Source organism: Ursus americanus, chromosome 4 (genome assembly GCF_024610735.1).
Source record: "Ursus americanus isolate L20-20 chromosome 4, mUrsAme1.1.p, whole genome shotgun sequence".
Taxonomy (NCBI): Eukaryota; Metazoa; Chordata; class Mammalia; order Carnivora; family Ursidae; genus Ursus; species Ursus americanus.
The window spans coordinates 8,585,841-8,605,011 of record NC_142130.1 but is presented as its reverse complement, the minus strand read 5'-3'; the positions used below and the strand labels follow the sequence as shown (position 1 = coordinate 8,605,011).

The 19,171-nt window shown below is 39.1% G+C and overlaps 1 protein-coding gene across 7 annotated transcripts in view; it reads left to right on the top strand.

Annotated features, from left to right (window-relative positions):
• Window positions 1-19,171, top strand: part of MECOM (MDS1 and EVI1 complex locus) — a 545,991-nt gene that overhangs the window by 92,315 nt on the left and 434,505 nt on the right. The window contains exon 1 of one of the 7 annotated variants that reach the window (XM_087861383.1): window positions 411-4,646. The exons of the other annotated variants lie outside the window; for them this stretch is intronic. The gene's annotated coding sequence lies outside the window, so the exon portion shown is untranslated. Of the gene's footprint in view, window positions 1-410; window positions 4,647-19,171 lie in introns of those variants that run through there. 7 annotated transcript variants of the gene reach the window in all.

Below are 19,171 nucleotides of genomic sequence, written 5' to 3'. Positions count from 1 at the left end.
AAGCAGCATTTCTAACATGCCCTGTGCCACAGAGCAAGTGCAAGCAGCACCAGAGAGACTGTAAATGACTCTACTGGGTTGAATCATTCTCTGAATCCAAGCTCCGTTTATCTCATTTAGATCTAAGACTCTGGACTCCTGCAAGGCAGTTCTCATTCTTTTGAATGAAGAGTTAGTTTCAGATGCTCATCATTTCTTTGCAATGTTGTATTTTAAATATTAAGCCAAAAAAGGACAAAAGAATGGACACCTGTGTGTCTGCAATATGTCTCTAATAATGCTTTGCTTTGCTGATCTTGCTTCAAGTGCTTTTCTTTCTTTCCTTTTCTCCCTTCCTCCCTCCCTTCCTCCTTCCCTCCCTCCCTCCCTCCCTCCTTTCTTTCTTTCTTTCTTTCTTCCTTCCTTTCTTTTTCTTTCTTTCTTTCTTTCTTTCTTTCTTTCTTTCTTCCTTTCTTTCTTTCTTTCTTTCTTTCTTTCTTTCTTTCTTTCTTTCTTTCTTTCTTTCTTTCTTTCTTTCTTTTCTCTTTCTTGCATTACAGATGAGAACTGACATCCTCTGGAACACCAATCCCTAATCTTTGTTTCTCTTTCTCTTCCGTGTTCTTATTATCCTGAATTTGGTGTGTAGCTATCCAAGGCACATTTTTATAGTATTGCTACAATGTATGTGGCTATAATATAGCATTATTTTATGTATTTTAAAAATTTATTTAAGTGGAACTGACTATTGATATTATTCTGAGCTCCTTTCTCCCCTCAATATTATGCTTTTATGATATATCTATGATGTTTCATAGAGGTCAAATTCATTCATTTTTATTGCTTTATAATATTCTATCATTTCCCCATTGATGGAAAAAAGTTGTTTTAAATTTACTATTATGAACAATGCCATAATGACTGTTACTGTAATTTTTATGTTCAAGTGTATGAAGTTTATATATAGGTCACATTTTCCAGCTTTATTGGATATTTCAGATTGCTCTTCAAAGTGATTGTACTAATTTTTCCTCCTACCAGCTGTGTATGAAACTTTCAATATTCACATACACTCAGCAACAAAATGTATAAAACTTAAATTTTTGTTCATATTATGAGATAGAACTATATTTTGTTCTTTTAATTTAAATCCCTCAGTTTATTAGAAAATACTGAACATGTTTTTCCTTTTATAGCTATTTAGAGTTCCCTTTCTCAACTATTTGATTTCCCTTTTAAAAAATACAAGTTATTTTTATTTTCCTTATTTATTTGTGGGAATTCTTCATAAGTCATTAGATGCCAGCTTTCAGAAAGACTTTTTTTTTATTGTAAAAGGTAATACACCCACACCAGAGAAAACTGGCAAATATAGAAAAGAAAGAAGTCACTGCTAATTCCAGAACCCCTAACCAAGTATGGGTTCGTTTGGCCCCTTGATTGCTAGTCTGTTTTTTTTCTTATATTTTTATGTAGTTATATTACACTGTATATGTAGTTTATAATCTGTATTTCTCAGTTAATATATCATAAGATTTTCTTTTCTTTTCTTTCTTTCTTTTCTTTTTTTATGCAGTCGTATGGCTTTTGTAGCCATCATTTTAAATTGATACATGGTATGTCATTAAGTGTATCTATCATTTTCTTATTGTTGGAAATTCAGATTGCTTTTTATTTTTCTACTTTATAAATAACATTATGATGAAATACATATGCCTAAAAAGTTTTTGATATTTTAAATTATTTTCTTAGAATAGAGTCACAGGAATTAGGTTACTGGGCCAAAGAGGATATACATTTTTTGAAAGTAAAATGCATTGTAAAATATTATTTAATCAGTGCTGGCAATCTAAAGAAAACAGGGTTCAAGAAGACTCAAGGGAGCCTGGCAGAAGTCTAAGCGTCTGGCTCACTTTCCTTGGCAGAGAGAAAACTCACAAGACTTTTCTTTCTCCAGCCACCTTTCTGGACCCAAAGCACCATTCATTATAGACATTTTCTATCTTGCTCGTGCAACAATTTGGCTTTGAAAGAAAAAGAATTTTCTAAGGTCCAGCATAATGCTTATAAGGATAATACTTATAAATGAATTTTACTGATTCTTAAACACTGATAAAAGAAAGTGGTCTGTTTATTGTAGGACATAAAATTGAATACACAGTAGAGAGGATGTCTCCAGGTGGGAAATGCTGCCTTGAGTGCTAGCTGGCAGCCTTATAGAACGTGGGCATTCCAGCATTGCTTGGTAGGGCTTTCATGTTTATATGATTTTCTCTTTGGCATTAGGGGCAGAATAAAAGGATCAGATTCTCCTGTACGAAAAAACATTTATTTGGAAATATGTAATACATGTAGTTCTTGATTTATGAGCATATTATAATCTAAAAGTTCCTTTACAAGTCAGTTAATTAGAACTCAGAAAGCATTTTCCCTTAAAGTAATATTCTAAGTGGTAGTGTGGTTTCCAGACTGGCACATAAAAGCCCATTTAATTTGTCATATATCTGTAGGATAGCCCTGGTTTCAACTCTAGTTTAGCTAACGTCGATTTGGGTGATCTTGGGAGCACTCATGTTGCTTAAATTCCTAGTCTGTCAGATGAGGAAAGGGTCTTTGTGAAGATTGCCTGAGATAATGCATATGACAGTGTTTTATGAACTATAAGATGCTGTATGAAATTAGCAGATATGGTGTTTTTTCCCACCACAAAAACACCTATTAAAGGGCGGAACCGCGTATATCACTGGTGTTGCTGGTGAACTGGGAGACCCCGGGCTCTGGAACCTTGAATAGCCCATCCCAAAGGAGTCCCTGAAAGTGCTTAGTCTTGTCGCGAGAAAGAATTCAAGCACAGACACGTGACCGGCAGATGCGTGACGCAAGTGGGCAAGTGTTTTAAAGCAGAAGTATACTCTGGAGAAGTGAGAGCCGCGGAGCTCAAGAGAGAGAGCCACACGCCCTGGGGGAGTGACTTTTTATATTTTATTGAGGGTTGTTAATCAGGGGGAGGAATATTCGTTACGTCGGGGCGGGATGCAGGGCTTCGTGAAGTCTCTTCCTGATTGGGTCGGCGGTTTCCCGTCCTGGCGTCCGCCATCTTGGGCCTGTGTGGTTTGATCGGGCTTCGTGTGGCCGGCGGCCAGGCAGACGTCTGCCGGTCCCCACGGCCGGCTCGGCTGGCTCTCTGTGACGCCCTGGCCGCACGCCTCCCGGTATCCTGTTAGATCCTAATAACTGCCTTCTCTAGCAACGGGACTTCAAAGTATACCGCAGGAGGTGTGCAGGTGAGCTGTTGGCGGTATAGCAGGCATATACTAGAATGCCTATGTATATTATTTCTTATCCTAATTTTTATTTTTGTGAGTACACATCACAGTGGAATATTTATTTTGATATTTGTATGTATAGATCTTTATATAAGTAATGGGCGTGCTAATAATTTTAAAAAACGGACTGTTTGACCCAGTTTAGAGCCCACCAGTCTATTCATATCTTTACCCTACAAGACTTTGGGTATATGGAAGGTGATGTGAGTTAAATAGATAAATTGAGATTATATAATGTGCATTTATAACATTATTTCTATGCAAAATGTACCCCATGTAACTCCAGTTTAGACAACAAAGTATCTCTTTGCTTCCTAACTTAGCCCCTGCTTGGGAATGTTGGCATTCCTCTTTGCAGGCTCTACGTAATATGTGTATGTGTGGGTGCGCGCATAGAGAGAGAGATACCTGGAGAGAGACTAGGTTGTAGGATATCAATATCTTTCTACACTGGCATGAAAAATGATTGAGTCTGTCATTCATTATTATTTTTTTCTGGACATTTGGAGAGGATGCTGGATGCTTCCCCCCCCAATTTAAGTATTGGCAAGTTGAAGACTTCTTATGATGATTCCTGGAGTTGTAAGGATGAGAGTAGGAGGATAAAGGGAATTGTAGTTGTTTTTTAGTAGCCAGTGACTTTAGACTCCTGCATTAAGAAAAGTATACAATTAAAAAATCTATTAATCAGAACAGTATGCTGAAAACTGTCAAAGGGCCTCACTGTTACTTCATGTAAGTCAGCTTTCTGGGCTGGGACCCAGAATGACTGAGTTGGTGTCGAGATACTTACTGGATAGGTTTAATGATACAAAATTAATGCAAGAAAGGAGATTTCTGCCAATTATTTCCAGAATGAAAAGCCAATAAAATGCTTTAATTTCATCACGTGCATTCATTTTGGCGGTGCGCCCTTACACCTAGAGTTTTATGTGGAAAGGTAAACTGTGCCGTGAGATCCAAAAGAGAATGGGCATCTTGTGGGGAGGGTTCTCCCATATGGAAAACACACCAGAAAAACAGGAGAATGGAAGTGAATTATAACAGGGTTGACATAAATGAGCGAGACTAAATAAGTTTTGAAAGCAGTGGCCCATTCAGTTATTTCTTTTATTTTTCATATTTTTTCTCAACTCTGCAAAATAATAAGAAACAAAAGAAAAATCTGCTGAATGCCTAGTCATAGTTTATTGGAGCAGGAAAATAAGCCATTCTGAACCATTCTCTTATTTGCTGTGACTGGCAGAATCATTCACCGTGGTGAATCATAGCAGGGAGAACCATTTGGAGTGATTATTTTCTGATGTTAAATTGCAAACAACACATGTGGAATCAACAAAGGTATGAATTATTTTTAAAAAATCTTTTAGAAAATCATCTATTGAAATGTGTATTTGTATGACCAACTTATGCCTTCATTTCACAATAGCCAAGCCAAGCCTTAAGTATATGTCTTTTTGTTTTTTTATTTGACTAATTGAAAGCTTTCCTAGTTAATATTTTTATGTCAAAAATAGTAGATTATCCTAGAAGCTGCATGACGGTAATAATGGTGGGGGGGAAAATATATATATATATATATATATATATATATATATATATATATATATATATATATATGCATTCAGTTCAACCGCCTGGATTGAAGAAAACGTCTGAGTTTCCTGCCTTTTATTTCAGTGAGTAAGGAACCTGTTGGCTGTTAAACAAAATAAACTGAGGGATTAACCCTGGCTGGCTGAAATTTGTTAATGACATGCAAATGATTTATCATTAATGTAATACTAGACACTACTTAGTGTTAATCCCGTGAGAATCCCTGATGGTAAGGACAATATACTTGATGCTTAAGATGAAATATCATCTGCCTTCGGGAATCTGGTCCCTTGTTTTGGTTGAAAAGCTTTAGGTTGCCTGGCCCTTTAAGGCAAATCTCTGGTATTCAAATAGGTGAAGTAAAAAGGTATTTTATGCTCCAGTGTCTGCTTTGTGAGAGCACTTAATTTTAAGAGGGCAGAATGGAATGCTTCTATTTAAACGTAGGGGGACTGCAAGGAGGGTAACTGCATTCCATGAAGTTCCACTTCGGCCCCTGTTTTTCCTTTATAATGGGAGGCATCAGACTCCTAGCTGGGATTGGGGTTCAATGGTTGGCCTCAATTTTTAGTGGCCTTGAAAAAGGTTTTTGACAAGGAAGCTGGACAGTTCTTAAGGAGAAGGAAAATGAGCTTTTCAGAAGGGAAAAATCGCCTTGCTATCCTTAATGTTTGGTATCCTGACTGCATACAGAAGGCACTCACTGTATGCTCCGTGAGGAACTGCATACGCATTTAAGAGAGGGTGCAAACCCTTCAGGCCTGAGAGGCACAAAGGCGGAGGAAACAGCACAGGTGTGGGCACATTCTTGGCACCCCTCGTATCATGTCCTGGGGCTGGATACCTTTAAGCCCCAATATTAATTACTGCTGTGTAACAAGATGTCCCCTGAACTTAGCAGCTTAAAACATCAAGCATTTGTCATCTTTTTCGGTTTCTGTGGGACAAAGCAGGCTGGTTCTGGCTCAGGGTCTCTCACGAGGTTGCCGTGCAGAGAATGAGCTGGGGTTGCAGTTTATCAGAAGGCTGGGGAACATCAGAGGAGCTCCTCAGAGGAGTCCGTTGGCAGCAGCCTTCAGAGCCATGCTACATGGTCATCCCCATAGCACTGCTCACACCACTTCCCCAAGAGGGAACAATGGAGGGGGCACATACAGCCCTTTATGACCTTGTCTCTGACTCACTGTCACTTCTTCTTATTCTCCTTGTTAGAAGTGAGTCCCTGAATCCTGCCCATGCTCGGTTAAATGGAGGGGATTATACAAGGGTGTGAACACCAGGAGGAAAGGATCACTAGGGCCACCTTAGAGTCTGGCTACTGCTGCTGCCTCCATGACACTAATTTTGTTCAGGTATCCCATGACGCAAGAGGTTTTGGAGATCTGATTGAACTATTTTCATTAGAAACTTTGGTTCACCTTGAGTTCACCTCCAATAAAGTCTTGTGAGGATCTCTCCCAGCCCAGATCTAGTAGACCAACGGAGGGTCTTATTCGGAACATCATCACCATACTATGCATTGGCTGTGAGCCCTGAGTCAGTCTTGGGAGGAAATAAAATCATTCAGCTGAATTACATAAAATTAATGTGTTGGCTTCATTCCAGTTCCCACTGGATTCATGTCCTTGTCATAAGGAAAAGTACTAGTAGCTTTAATTGACCATCTTAGGAAGGTGACAAGGAGAAAAGACATTCATGAACATGACATGCTCAATCTGAGACCAGATCACTCCCCTAAAGAGAGTTTGAAAAATTTGTTATTTTACCAACCAAAAAGAATTATACCTATCATCCTCATTTTCCCAGTTATAAAAGAAACTTACTTTAAGTAAGTCCAGTTAAAATATAAAAAAAGCAAAAAATATACATGGTGTAGGTTACTGATGTTCATGATGCTCATTTGCTTCTTAAAAAGCCTACTGTTTGCATAGGTCATTGAAGTACCACTGAATTTAAAATGTCTATCATCCAGGGTGAAGATGTTGGCTCTGCAGTTGGGATAAGACAAGTGATAAATTGTTTCTATGTAATATGCTCTAACAGGTGTGGACCTATATTCGTGGAGCCCAGAATCAGATACAGTGGAAGTGGGGCCATATTAAGGGGGTTTCTGTTTTTGTACTTTAGTGAGAATCTTGGGAGCAGAGTTAGCTGGGGAGAGCTGGAGGGAACCAGAGAAAATGGTGCCTCAGAATCTCAAGAGACACTTTCTTAGGAAATAAAATTGGATCAGAAGCCAATATAGTCTTTGTTCTCAGGTTTATTCCATTGTCAGCAGTAGCCCTTCCCCTAATTTAGCCCCCATCAGGTCCTCCAGGGTGGAGCCAGGCGTGGCTGGGCTGCATTCTGCAGTCAGTATTGGGGACACAGGCGGGAGAACAAGTCAGGAGGGGCAGTGTGGCTGTGGATGTTCCGGACTTCCTCCTATGACTTCAAGACCTGATTTCTTCCTTTTTCCCTTGTGTTTTTGAGTCTGCAGTGCAGTTATTTGACATTGTTAAACTCCTGTTTGGATAAAAGCTTCTTTCTTTTAAAACAAAGTGTAGATGAATTTTATGTAATACACACGATTTAGATGTCTTGCCACTATTTTAGTTTTCACCTCTATTTACCTATTGGGAGGAGCTGATCATTTCTTTCTCTGTGTTCCTAGAGTAACTTGCCGTCATGCCAATATAACATTAGCCACATTTTAATTTGAGCTTTCCTTCTGAGTTCCTCCCCCAAATCCAAGATTGTGAAAGCCTAGAAGAATTTTACTAGTTCATGTGTCTCTAGCAGAGTGTCTGACACCTTTTGGGCACGAATAAGAATGTTGAATGAACACACTAATGAGTGAATGAAGGAAGGAAGGAATGAACAGGCAGGCTGCTGATTGTATTTGGCCACCCAGGCTCTGAGTTATATTTCTGGGCTCCTAAAGGAAAATTTAGATACATCAGAATTGGTCAGATGCATCTGCTACTGATATCAATGATATAAAATTATCATATTTCTTCTGGTAAACTTCCTTAGAAGTGAAAGTTCTGGCCACCTGCATTGGCAGCTCAGAAGGAGAAGTTTAGATTGGCATTTAGATTAGCTTGCTCTGTTATTCAGTGACTTTGCATGCTTGTTCAAGGGCACTGGAGTCAACCAGTGTTTATTTTTGGATTCCCATTGCTCTTGGGATCACTGCGTTGAAGAATGGTCCTTCCCCCACCCCATTACCTCCTTCACCTTGTTTGTTGTTCCTGGTCCAGGGAGTACTGAAGCCCAGATTTGGCCTGGCCAGCTACCTTTTGGTGCCCTGTTATTTTTAGCATGTGAACCACAGCAGCAGTTGGCAATTCTGAGTTGGCTCATAAAGGCAAAACTTTTGTGAGGTTGAAACCATGGGTTTAAGAATTTTTGGATCCTCAGTTTGTATGTCTTTGTATTATCTCATGATAAATAGTATGTTTAAGGCTTCAATCTGCCAATGTTTTACAGTGAAAACTTGCTTTAAGAGGCCTCTCTCTGGTTTTGGGTTCTGTATTTTAGGATTAAAGTAAAGAAATTAGGAAGGGAGGAGAATAAAGAATGATTGAAGTCATAGTCCTGTAAGGAAATCTTTAAAAAAAACCTCTAGGGGCACCTGGGTGGCTTAGTTGGTTAAACGTCTGACTCTCGGTTTTGGCTCAGGTCATGATCTCATGGGCTGTGAGATCAAGCCCCGAGTTGGGCTCCATGCTCAGCACAGAGTCTGCTTGGGATTCTCTCTCTCCCTTTGCCCCTCCCCCTGCTTGCTCTCTCTCTCTCTCTCTCTCTCTCAAATAAATAACTTTTTTAAAGATTTTATTTTTATTTATTTGAGAGAGAAGGAGAGGCAGAGCATGAGTGTGTGTGTGTGGGGGGGGGGTGGCAGAGGGAGAGAGAGAAGCAGATTCCCTGTCAAGCAGGGAGACCCATGTGGGGCTCAATCCCAGGACCCTGGGATCATGACCTGACCTGAAGCCAGACACTTAACCCACTGAGCCACCCAGGCGCCCCTAAATAAATAAATCTTAAAAAAACCAAAAAACAAAAAACAACTTTTCAGCTTGAATAACAGAAGGTTATTAGGAAAGACTGAAGAAATTTGAAGGTATAATGGAGGTAATATTAAGATGGGTTACTTCTATGATAAATCTCAGCGTATGTTTATTTTTCTCTTATAATGAGTCCAATGTATGCCTTTGTCAGGGAGGTACTGCTTACCATTTTCAGGGACTTAGGCGACTGGAGACTTCATCTTCTTCACCTTGTAGCTTCCAGTGTCATCTTGGGGGTTAATATCCTGCCAGCAGATAGGGAAACAGCATGGAGGATTATGTGTGGAGGTTTTTATGGATCAGGCCAGGAATTGGTATATACTGTTTCTGCTCAGATTCCGCTGACTGTAGCCTTGTGACTAGTTTTGGTTTTCTGGTGTGTGTGTGTGTGTGTGTGTGTGTGTGTGTTTGTTTCTTTCTTTCTCTTTCTTTCTTTCAAGTAATCTCTGTATCATCCAGCATGGGGTCAAGCTTATGACCCCGAGAACAAGAGCCCCATGCTCTACCAACTGAGACAGCCACGTGCCCCATTGTGACTAGTTTCCACCAAACTCTAAAGGAAGCTGGAAAATATCGTCTTATGGATGGAATTATGTCCTTCCCAATTCATAAGCTGAAGTCCTAATCCCTAGTACCTCAGAATATGACTGTATTTGGAGAGAGGGCCTTTAACGAGATAATTAAGTTAAAATGAGGCTGTGAGGGTAGACCTTAATTCAGTCTGTGTCCTTATAAGAAGAGGAGATGAGGATATACAAAGAGACACCAGGGATGTGCATGCACGGAAGAAAGGCTATGTAAGGACCCAGTGAGAAGGTAGTCATCTGTAAGCCAAGGAGAGAAGCCTTTAGAAACCAAGCCTGCCGACATCTTAATCGTGGGCTTTTAGCCTCCACAATGGTGAGAAAATAAACTTTTGTTGTATAAGCCATCCAATTGGGCTATTTTGTTATGGTAGCCCTGGCAAACTAATACACGTAATCTAGCTATGAACCCAGAAGAAAGTAGAAATGGCCTTAGTGATTAGCTAGCAGTCTCTGCCACAATGTGAAGAACACTATTTACTTATCATTTGTTCATTCATTCATTCATTCATCCACCCATTCATTCCATATTTATTGAGTGCTCTTTTAGGCACTTGGGATAAAGTGAATGAAATATACCAAAATCCTTGCTCAACTACCAATTAGGTTTTATCAGCTATTAAAGCAACCAATTACCATTGTGTCACCCTGCCTTATTTTCTTAGCAATTGTCACCATCTGAAATTATCTTGTTTATTGATTTCTTGACTTGCTTAACATTATCTTCCCTCCTCTTCAAAAATGAACTGGAGCCGTTTTTTGCCTTATTTTTTATTGTGTCCTTAACACCTGAAAGATGCTTGGCACACAGGAGTTTTTCAATATTTATTTGTTGAGGATTGAATGAGATATCATGGAATTAAATTCCAGGAAGCAAAAAATATGCACTGAAAGATTTTTTTTGATTATAAGGAGAGTGAGCAGAATTTCTTTTTTTTTTACATTAAAAAAAAAAGTGTTGGTAACCAATCCAGTCCTTTAGTCCCTGAGGCCTTTTCAGCTGTTTAATCCTAAAATTTCTAGTTGTTTTCTAGAAAATATTTTAAACTCAAAGTTCCTGGTGTACCCAATATGCTCATTACAGAATATTTGCATCTGACTATTTCTTGGTGTTCCATTGACTTAGACACAGGGTCATGGAGGCTCAGAGTGGTTGGGGACGTAGAGAGGGTGCTGTCCCACCCCCTCACTTTAGTGATCAGGAGAAGCAGACCAGGAGGTCAGGCTTGCAGAGCTTGCATGTGAGAAAACTTAGCCAAATCTTTAGATGAGGTCCTGCAGTGAGTCATCTAACACTAATCCTTTTCCTATTTTCATTAAAGGTGGAATTGAATGGTGATTACGAGTGTTAGCTCTGGACCAGGCTGCCTGGGCTGGGGTACTGATTCCAAATTAACTAGCTGTGTGACCTTGGATAAGCCGTCTGTGCCTCTGTTTTCTGTATGAAATAGAGATAAGAATAGGACTCACCTTACAGAGTTGTTCTTTAACTCTCTTAAGAGTTAATACCTGTAAAGTACTTAGAACAGTGACTGGGAGCATTTAATAGTGCCATAGTAGGCATTTAATAAATGTTAGTCACTATCATAATTACTATTATTGCTATTATTATGTAATTAATTACATAATATAACAAATGCTTAAAGAATGTTTACATTTCTTTTTTAAGTGTATAAAGAATTCCAGGAAATTTTCTAATGTTTGTTGACAAAGAAAAAAGATACATGGGATATCAGTAATTTTCATCACACCTGAAGAATGAAACATAACTCCTAACTATAGTTTCTTCACTGAGAAGTTTCCCAAATATTTTGTTATTGAGATAAAATTGACACATCTCAAAATTCATCCTTTTAAAGTATACAGTTCTCCCAAGAAATAACCCCATTCCCGTTAGCAGCCAGTCCCCATTCTCTCTTTCCCCAGCTCCTGGCAACTACTAACTGACTGTCTGTCTTTATGGATTTGTCTATATTAGACATTTCAGATAATTGGAATCATACATTAAGTGGCCTTTTATCTGTATAGTATGTGGAATCAGACAGAAAGTAGGTCTACCTGCTTTTACTTAGCATGATGCTCTTAAGGTTCATCCATATTGTGGCATATCAGAACTGCATTCCTTTTTATGGCTGAGTAATCTTCCATTGCATGGGTAGACCTCATTTTGTTTATCCATTCATCAGGTGATGGACATTTAGGTTGTTTCTATGATTTTGATTATTATGAATGATACAACTATGAACATGTGTGAATGAGTTTTATGTGGGCATATGTTTTCGATTCTTTTGGCTACATACCTAGGAGTGAAATTGGGTCATGTAGTAATTGTAGGTTTAACTTTTTGAAAAATTGTCAAACTGTTTTCCAGAATGGCTGCACCATCCACAAGTATCCAGGATAGAATATTTGATGATTAATTCAATGTTATTTAATTGAAAGGGAAAACAGAATCATTTGAAACTTAGTATTCATCGTAGAGACTTACAGTTGTTCACAAACATTTGAGAGACTGTCTCAGCTACTGTGATGGCCACTGTATAAAACAAAGCAAATGAGACAGTTTCTATTTTCTGGAGTTGATAGAAATTTGTGACATTTCAATGTTGACCCTCTTCCCCCCTTTTAAAGTATAGATGGCTATTCTCCTTTCCTATTACTTTTTTTCTCTTTTGGCCACTACTATCAAACTTCTAGGGAGGAGGACTTTTACTCAGTTCTAGATTTGTCAAGACTGGAGGGCAGAATGAAGCATGATGAGGTAGACATTGGGTAGGGAGCCAAGATGTATAGGACCAAGAAACTCCCCAGTTGGGGGAATGATTTGGGTATAACTAATTGTCAGCTACTTCCATGACTGACAGTGGCCTTTCACCCCATTTTAGACATAATTTAAAAAGGAAAAACAAGCTATCTCTTATTTATAGAGACTACATTTATTTTCCGTGCCAAGAATCTGGTGGAAATTTTCATTTTTACAGAATTACTGTGTTGTTTTGGTTCGGGGTCTGTGTAGTCATAAAATTTTGTGAGCTGTTGCGAATTGTATGTATAATTGTATCCACAGATCTCTGCTTTAAGAAGCAGGCTTCCAAGGATTTTGTTTGGTTATTGCCTACTGAAATGTATATTTCTTAAGGACAGCAGATGGCACTTTCCTAGGTAGAAGGTGGAAATTTACCAGGAGCCATCTTGAATTTCTTGTCTTGGGGCAGTCTGATTCTGTTCCTTCACTAGGAGGTCTAATATTCATACTCTGTCAGCAGCTGTCAACCACTCTTTCACCTCATTGAAATGGGTGACAATTACATTTCATCTTGAAGCAAAGATGGTTTACCCTCTGTGTAAACAGCTGTGAAAGGAGGCCAATGTATTTGTGGAAAGTAAAGTGAGCCTTTAATGGTCCCAGGTCAGAAATTTTCTTCTCAGGAGTCTGTTAAGGTGGAGGCGAGTTAAGTACAGGATGTAAACAGGACATCTCCGCCTGGAAAAGACTCGGTAGCGACAACTCTGTATTTACTGGTTTTGTTTGATAGTTCTTAATCTACTTACCACGTAAGCTATACTAATTTTATGCTTTGTCTTCAGTAGAAGTTGTCCTTCCCCAATCTCCTTCTCTCCCTACCCAGATCCTCTTCAGCCTTCGAGGTCTTTCTCAAGCCAGTCCCTCCTTCCCACTCCCCACCATCTCTCCAGCCTGTAGAGTTCTCTTCTCTCCTGACAGACTTATTGTCAGAATGGTGTGAGTGAAATTGTAGTTGCTTTCTAATGGGTGGATGTGTCTGCCACCAGATTGCAAGCTCTCTAAAGGCAAAAGCTCTTTCTAACACTGGTTTGAATCTGCTTCAAGACAGTGCCCTGCGTAGAGGGCTTCCTCAGTCAATAGCCACAGGTTGGAGTCATAAGCCTGTGAGGGGCAAAGTACCAGCACGGTAGCTGTTGATTTTCATGAGAACACTCAGTTTGGGAAAACCGTGCTGGAAAACTTCTAGGCTTTGCTGAAATGACATGCGATCTTTTCTGTGCTCTCTCCTCCCCCACTAGGTGGGCCTCAAGCAGATGAGGGATAGAGAGAACATGGAAAATCCTGGGCAAGCTGTGGCACTGGGGGAGTGTGCTTATCCTCCAGAACAATTTAATGGAGCCCACACCTGCTGCTTCATGACTAGGGTTTCAAAGCTCTCAGAACTGGTGTATGCAAAGCTTGTCTTTTGATATCAGGATAAGTTTCAATGGATTTAACTTGTGTTGTAATCAGATTTCAGCACAGGAAGCTTTTTTCCTGTACCTACAATGAAACTATCTCTCTCTAAGGCTGTTTGGTCACCTAAATATAAACAACTAGGTCCAGTTTTCTCTGTCACTCCTCAATCCTTTCTTGTGGAGTCCTCTCAAAGTGGAAGGGAGAAGTTATAAGGAGGCAGGTGTCAGTTTTATTTATTTGTCACCCAATTATGGATGACTCACATTATTTAAGCTTTCTAAGCCTCGGTTGGTGCGTTTGTAAAACGGAGACCATGACATCTGCTTAGCGGTATTGTGAGAAGCAAATGCCGTATTGCTCGTAGAGCACCTGTAGCAGAGCAAGGGGTAAAAATAGGTCTCTTTAATCATACTTCCTCTCTCTTCTCCTTTCCTTTTTGGTCTGAATGCTGCAGGTTGCCTCCAATCATGCAAGAATATAAACCTTGCCTCCTCTTGCTTCTGCAGGTCTCCATTCGAACGGGACGCCTGTTTTCCCCTTGCACATAACTGTAGGATGGCTTTCAAGTTATCACACTATTTACCTGAATCAAGGAAAAAACCAGGAAGAGGGCAGAGGAGGTTTATTCTTTTCTGCAAAGGGGAGAATTAAACTTTTAACACCACTCTAAATTTTAGAGCTTGTCTTCTAAGCAACTAAACATACTCTGCCTCTGTTGTGCTTATTGATTGCAACCTAATGTGTTAGGTAGGGGTATATACGTGAAATATGTGAAACATATATGTGGTATATGGGACATGTGATAAGTGATATATATATTTATTTATACATCTGCTGCTTTTCTTTACTTTGCAGATGGGAGACTAGGGAAATGGGAGGAAATAGAGCACCGCCAAGCAATCTGGCTGGGTCTGCTTGCACACATGTTCTTACTTGATTAACTAGAGAAAAAGGTGGAATTTTAGAAAGAAATGACTTCCAATTAGGTTTTCAAGTGACAAAATCCACTTCACAGTAATTTTTTCCATTTGTTTTTTGTTTGTTTTTGTATCTTGCTTTGGCGTGGTGGCTCACTGTTAGTGGCCCATGTAGGCCTTGAATAAGGTTTGGCTCCCTATTTTTCTTTCCATTAGAGTATGCATCTTTTAGAGGAAATAAAAATGAAAAAAAAAAGAATTAAAAATAAGTGATATATATATATATATATATATATATATATATATGTGTGTGTGTGTGTGTGTGTGTTTGTGTATCTTTTCTCTAAAGGAGAAACAAGATAATGAAATTGGATTGGAAAGATGTTAATATACTGGTTTATCGAGCTCTCAAAGAAGATAGTAAATGAAGAGGACAGAAACCCAAAGGGAGAAGGATGTTGAATCTGTGGAACCTTTCGGGTTATGTGTCAGGCCACACAAGGGATTATCTAGGGGGACGGTGATGAGCTGGGACTATGAGAACCAGTGTCCTGCTGCCCAGCCCTCCCAAGAGAGCCATTTTTTGCTATCAGAACCTTAGGCAGGTAAGGGCAATGTTAGGGAAGCCAGGCAGGCAGATAGGAAGAAAAGTCTGCGCCAGCTGGCACTGACATGGCCTTGGGAGGAGGACGTGGCATTTCCCAGCAGGAGGAATGAGGTAGGAGATCCAGAATCGTAAGGATGATCAATAGCCAGCCTGAATTTACAGCAGGGGAGAACCTGAATCATACCCATTCTCACTGCCCAGAGGAGAAGAGGGGATAAAGGAGTTTTCATTGAGTGAACATTGTTCTAGGTGCCTTCTGGTCATCTCATTTGACCTTCACAGCAACCCTGAGTAAATCTTGGCTATGAGGGTATAGTTTCCTAGGGCTGCCATAACCAATTGCCATAAACTTGGTCATTTAAAACAGTAGACACTTATTTTCTCATAGTTCTGGAGGCCAAAACTGAGGTGTTTGCAGGGTTGCTTCCCTCTTGGAGGCCCTGAGGGGAAGTCTGTTGTCTCCCTCTTTCCCAGCTTCTGTTGGCTGCTGGCATCCCTTGGCATTTCTTGCTGTGGGGCTGCATGGCTCCAATCTCTGCCTCTGTTCTTTCCTCTGGGCCTTTCGCTCTGTGTCTCTGGATCTCAAATCTCCCCCTCCTTCCTTTTAGAAGGACACCAGTCTTTGGATTTAGGACATACCCTAAAGATTTGAAGGTAAGGCACACCAGAAACCTATTACACTTTATAATCAACCTAGATTAAATTGTATCATTTCCTTCCTTCCTTCCTTCCTTCCTTCCTTCCTTCCTTCCTCCCTCCCTCCATCCCTCCATCCCTCCATCCCTCCATCCCTCCATCCCTTCCTTCCTCCCTTCCACCCTCCCTCCCCTCCCCTCCCTCCCTCCCTCCCCCCTTCCCTCCTTCCCCCTCCCTTTCTCTCTCTCTCTCTTTCTTTCTTATTTATTTTTTTCAAATATGGAGATGGTGAAATAGAATACTTAATGTCTGGTTTGTAATAATTTGTCTCGCGTCTGGGATGTTTGGATACAGTCCAACACACCATCAAGAGAGCTTCGTCTTGAGGTGGCCAGTGCCATGTATCATTATTCTTTCCATGAAAGGTATAATGTGGACAAACTCTATGGGTTTGCCACCGGCTGACGTGTACATTGTAGAAGTCTTTTCAGTACTTCAAGTTTTCCTTTCCTCATATAGTAGATGAAGGAGGTTGATACAGGAGATAATACGTGTTTTTAGATAGTTCTTCTACCTAGCACATACTTGAACATTTGTAGAAAATTGTGTATTTTATAGTCATGTTGTAAAGTCATTAATACATTTTCAGGGGACATGTTAAAATATTCAGGGATTTTATTTCTGTGTTAGTCTTACTTAAAGTAAATTGATGGATGGATGGGAATTCCCCCCAATGCAGAAGAGTATATACAGTGATATTATAGCTAGGATCTTGTATGTAACATTTTAAAAGAACTAGAAATAAAAGCATTATAGCAATGATACATGTGAAAGTCAGTAAAAATCTATATTTTGGTAGGAAAACAAGTTGAATTCAACTGGAAAATAAGTTACTGGCTCAATTTAATAATGCATTTTCCTTTATAATAGTAACTTTGTTTATTCTACCCGCGGTTATTCCCTCCTAAACCTAGAGCTCTCTTCACATGAAGCTTTACTTTTAAACACATTTCATGGTGAGAATTTTGATGTCCATATATATGTAAATTTCAAATCACTCCTATTAGGATAACTTAAAAAAGAAAAATAGGGGATTGGGAAAAAAAAGAAGTGAAGTGTTTATAGAGCAGGAGGTGGGGCATGGAAAGGGGTGGGAGATTTGTGTGGGGGAAAATGAAGGAGTTATTTTCAGGCTGTGCCTCTGGCAAGACTCGGCAGTCAGTATGGAGTCTCAGCCAGAGGGCACTCATGTTGGTTGAAGCGGAACAAGAAAGAAGTGGCTTCTCGTTATGGTCTTTGCAACAGTGCAAGGTCAAATTTGAATCACCTGGTTGAAACTGTGCAGCAGAAAGAACCTGAAAAGATCTGAATAGAGAGAAAGAGAAATTATTATTCATTTAATTATTACAAATTTAGGACAGAAAGATTTTGTTGTTGCTATCTTGGTTTTGTGTACTGTCTTAATCTGTGTTTGTTTGGTAAAGGCAAACCTTTATAAGGGTTACATAGATGTATTTTCCAAGAGTTCCCTCTTGCCTTTGTTTTTTCTAACCTTATTTTCCCTTTAGAATCTAAAGATTCTATCCTGGGGGCTTTTAAATTGAGGAAAGACTAGAGTTTTTTATTTTTATTTTTTCTTTTTTAACTTAAGCTCAGTTTGTATACATAGACAGAGCCCTAATATAAGCCATGTAGCAGAGAGCCTACTGCGTATTAGGTATTCAGTCAAGTGTTGACTTGTCACATGTACCAAAAAAATTTAGTAGCTACTAATAATACTTTCTTTCATGTACAGTGCTGTGTTACATCTTAGGTTAAACTGGGAACCTATACCATTTTTTATAAATGCAAGTCTGACTATTTGACCACTTACTTGTCACTTCATGCCGCTGCTGATGGCAGCTAACATTTATTAGGTGCTTACTATGTGCCAAGCATTGCTTTAGCCACATTAAGTTATTATCACATTTAATCTTGTAAACAACTCTAAATGGGTTAACTAGTTAGTACTAGTTAGTTACTCAAAATAGTCAAACTATGTATAAACAAAGTATAGGTTGTTTAAAACATTTCTTTTTTTTTTTTAAGGATGCAGATACTCAAAGTTTAAAATGAATAAGGAAGAAAATGTCAAGATATTGACTAATGGATGGGTTGTAAAAATTATGTTACTTAGGTAAGATTATAAATAAGAATAATTTAAGAAGATTGTATTTTCTCCATTTGTTAAACTATAAAATGAACACCAGGAAACGGTCGTGCATTGATTTTAATACGTGTCTGAATTTTTATGAATTGAAATTCAGTCAAATCATATATTTATATGAAGCCAGATAATTCCTATAGCAGATAGTAAATATTCGCTTGTGTTTACAAGTCAGCTGGATGAGGCACAGAATAATGACTCATTCAATGGCCAGAGCCAAGAATTGAACCCTGTAATTTGGTTTCTTGCTACTTTTCCTCTCTACTTCATTTCCTCTCCCTCCTTTTCTTTAAATATTAATGAATATGCACATTTTAGGATTCATACCTAGTTGTTTTCCTAAGCTGAACTATAGCTGAGAATGAGCCCGATTTCATATACCCCATGGTGGTGTTCAGAAAACAGAGCAACACCGAAGTGTGGTACCTTATAGGTTCACACTCTCATGAATTGCAAGCGCCTCAATTGTCAGTGGACCATTATGGCTTGCACATGGCTTATTTGGTTTGGAGTTACTTCAACTTTCCAAAGACATAGTGAATTTGTAAAAACAGATCGTTAATGATAACCCAGAACACTTAGGTCTGAAATATTGGGTGGATGCAGCAGTTAGGATATTTTTTTTTCCTGATGGTTGTCTGTTCTTTAAAGGCATGGCTGTCTAGTTGCCACCGGATTGAATGCTTCTGAAGATTAGCCTCTCATTGTTTGAATGTTTTCATAGCATTGTTGTAAGAAAGCATCTTCATACTTCACAGTTGAGATCTTGACTTTTAGAATAAAAAAAAAGTCAGGGGCTAATCATAACAATTAGCTAATGTGTCAACAATTAGCACTTTCCATCAACCTGCTCTAAAAGGAGACTCTTCTTATCCACTAGCAGACAAAAATGCAATGATGTAGTTAAGAAAAGCACTGAAATTGGCTCCTAAAGTCCCCTGCTGTAGCCAGCTAAATCCCCAGGGTATTGTTTACAGTGATTATTCTGCCATTATGATGTTATTGCATAGGCGGAGGGGGGAGTAGTATGCTCAAAATAAGTTGGTTCTTTTTTTTTTTTCTAA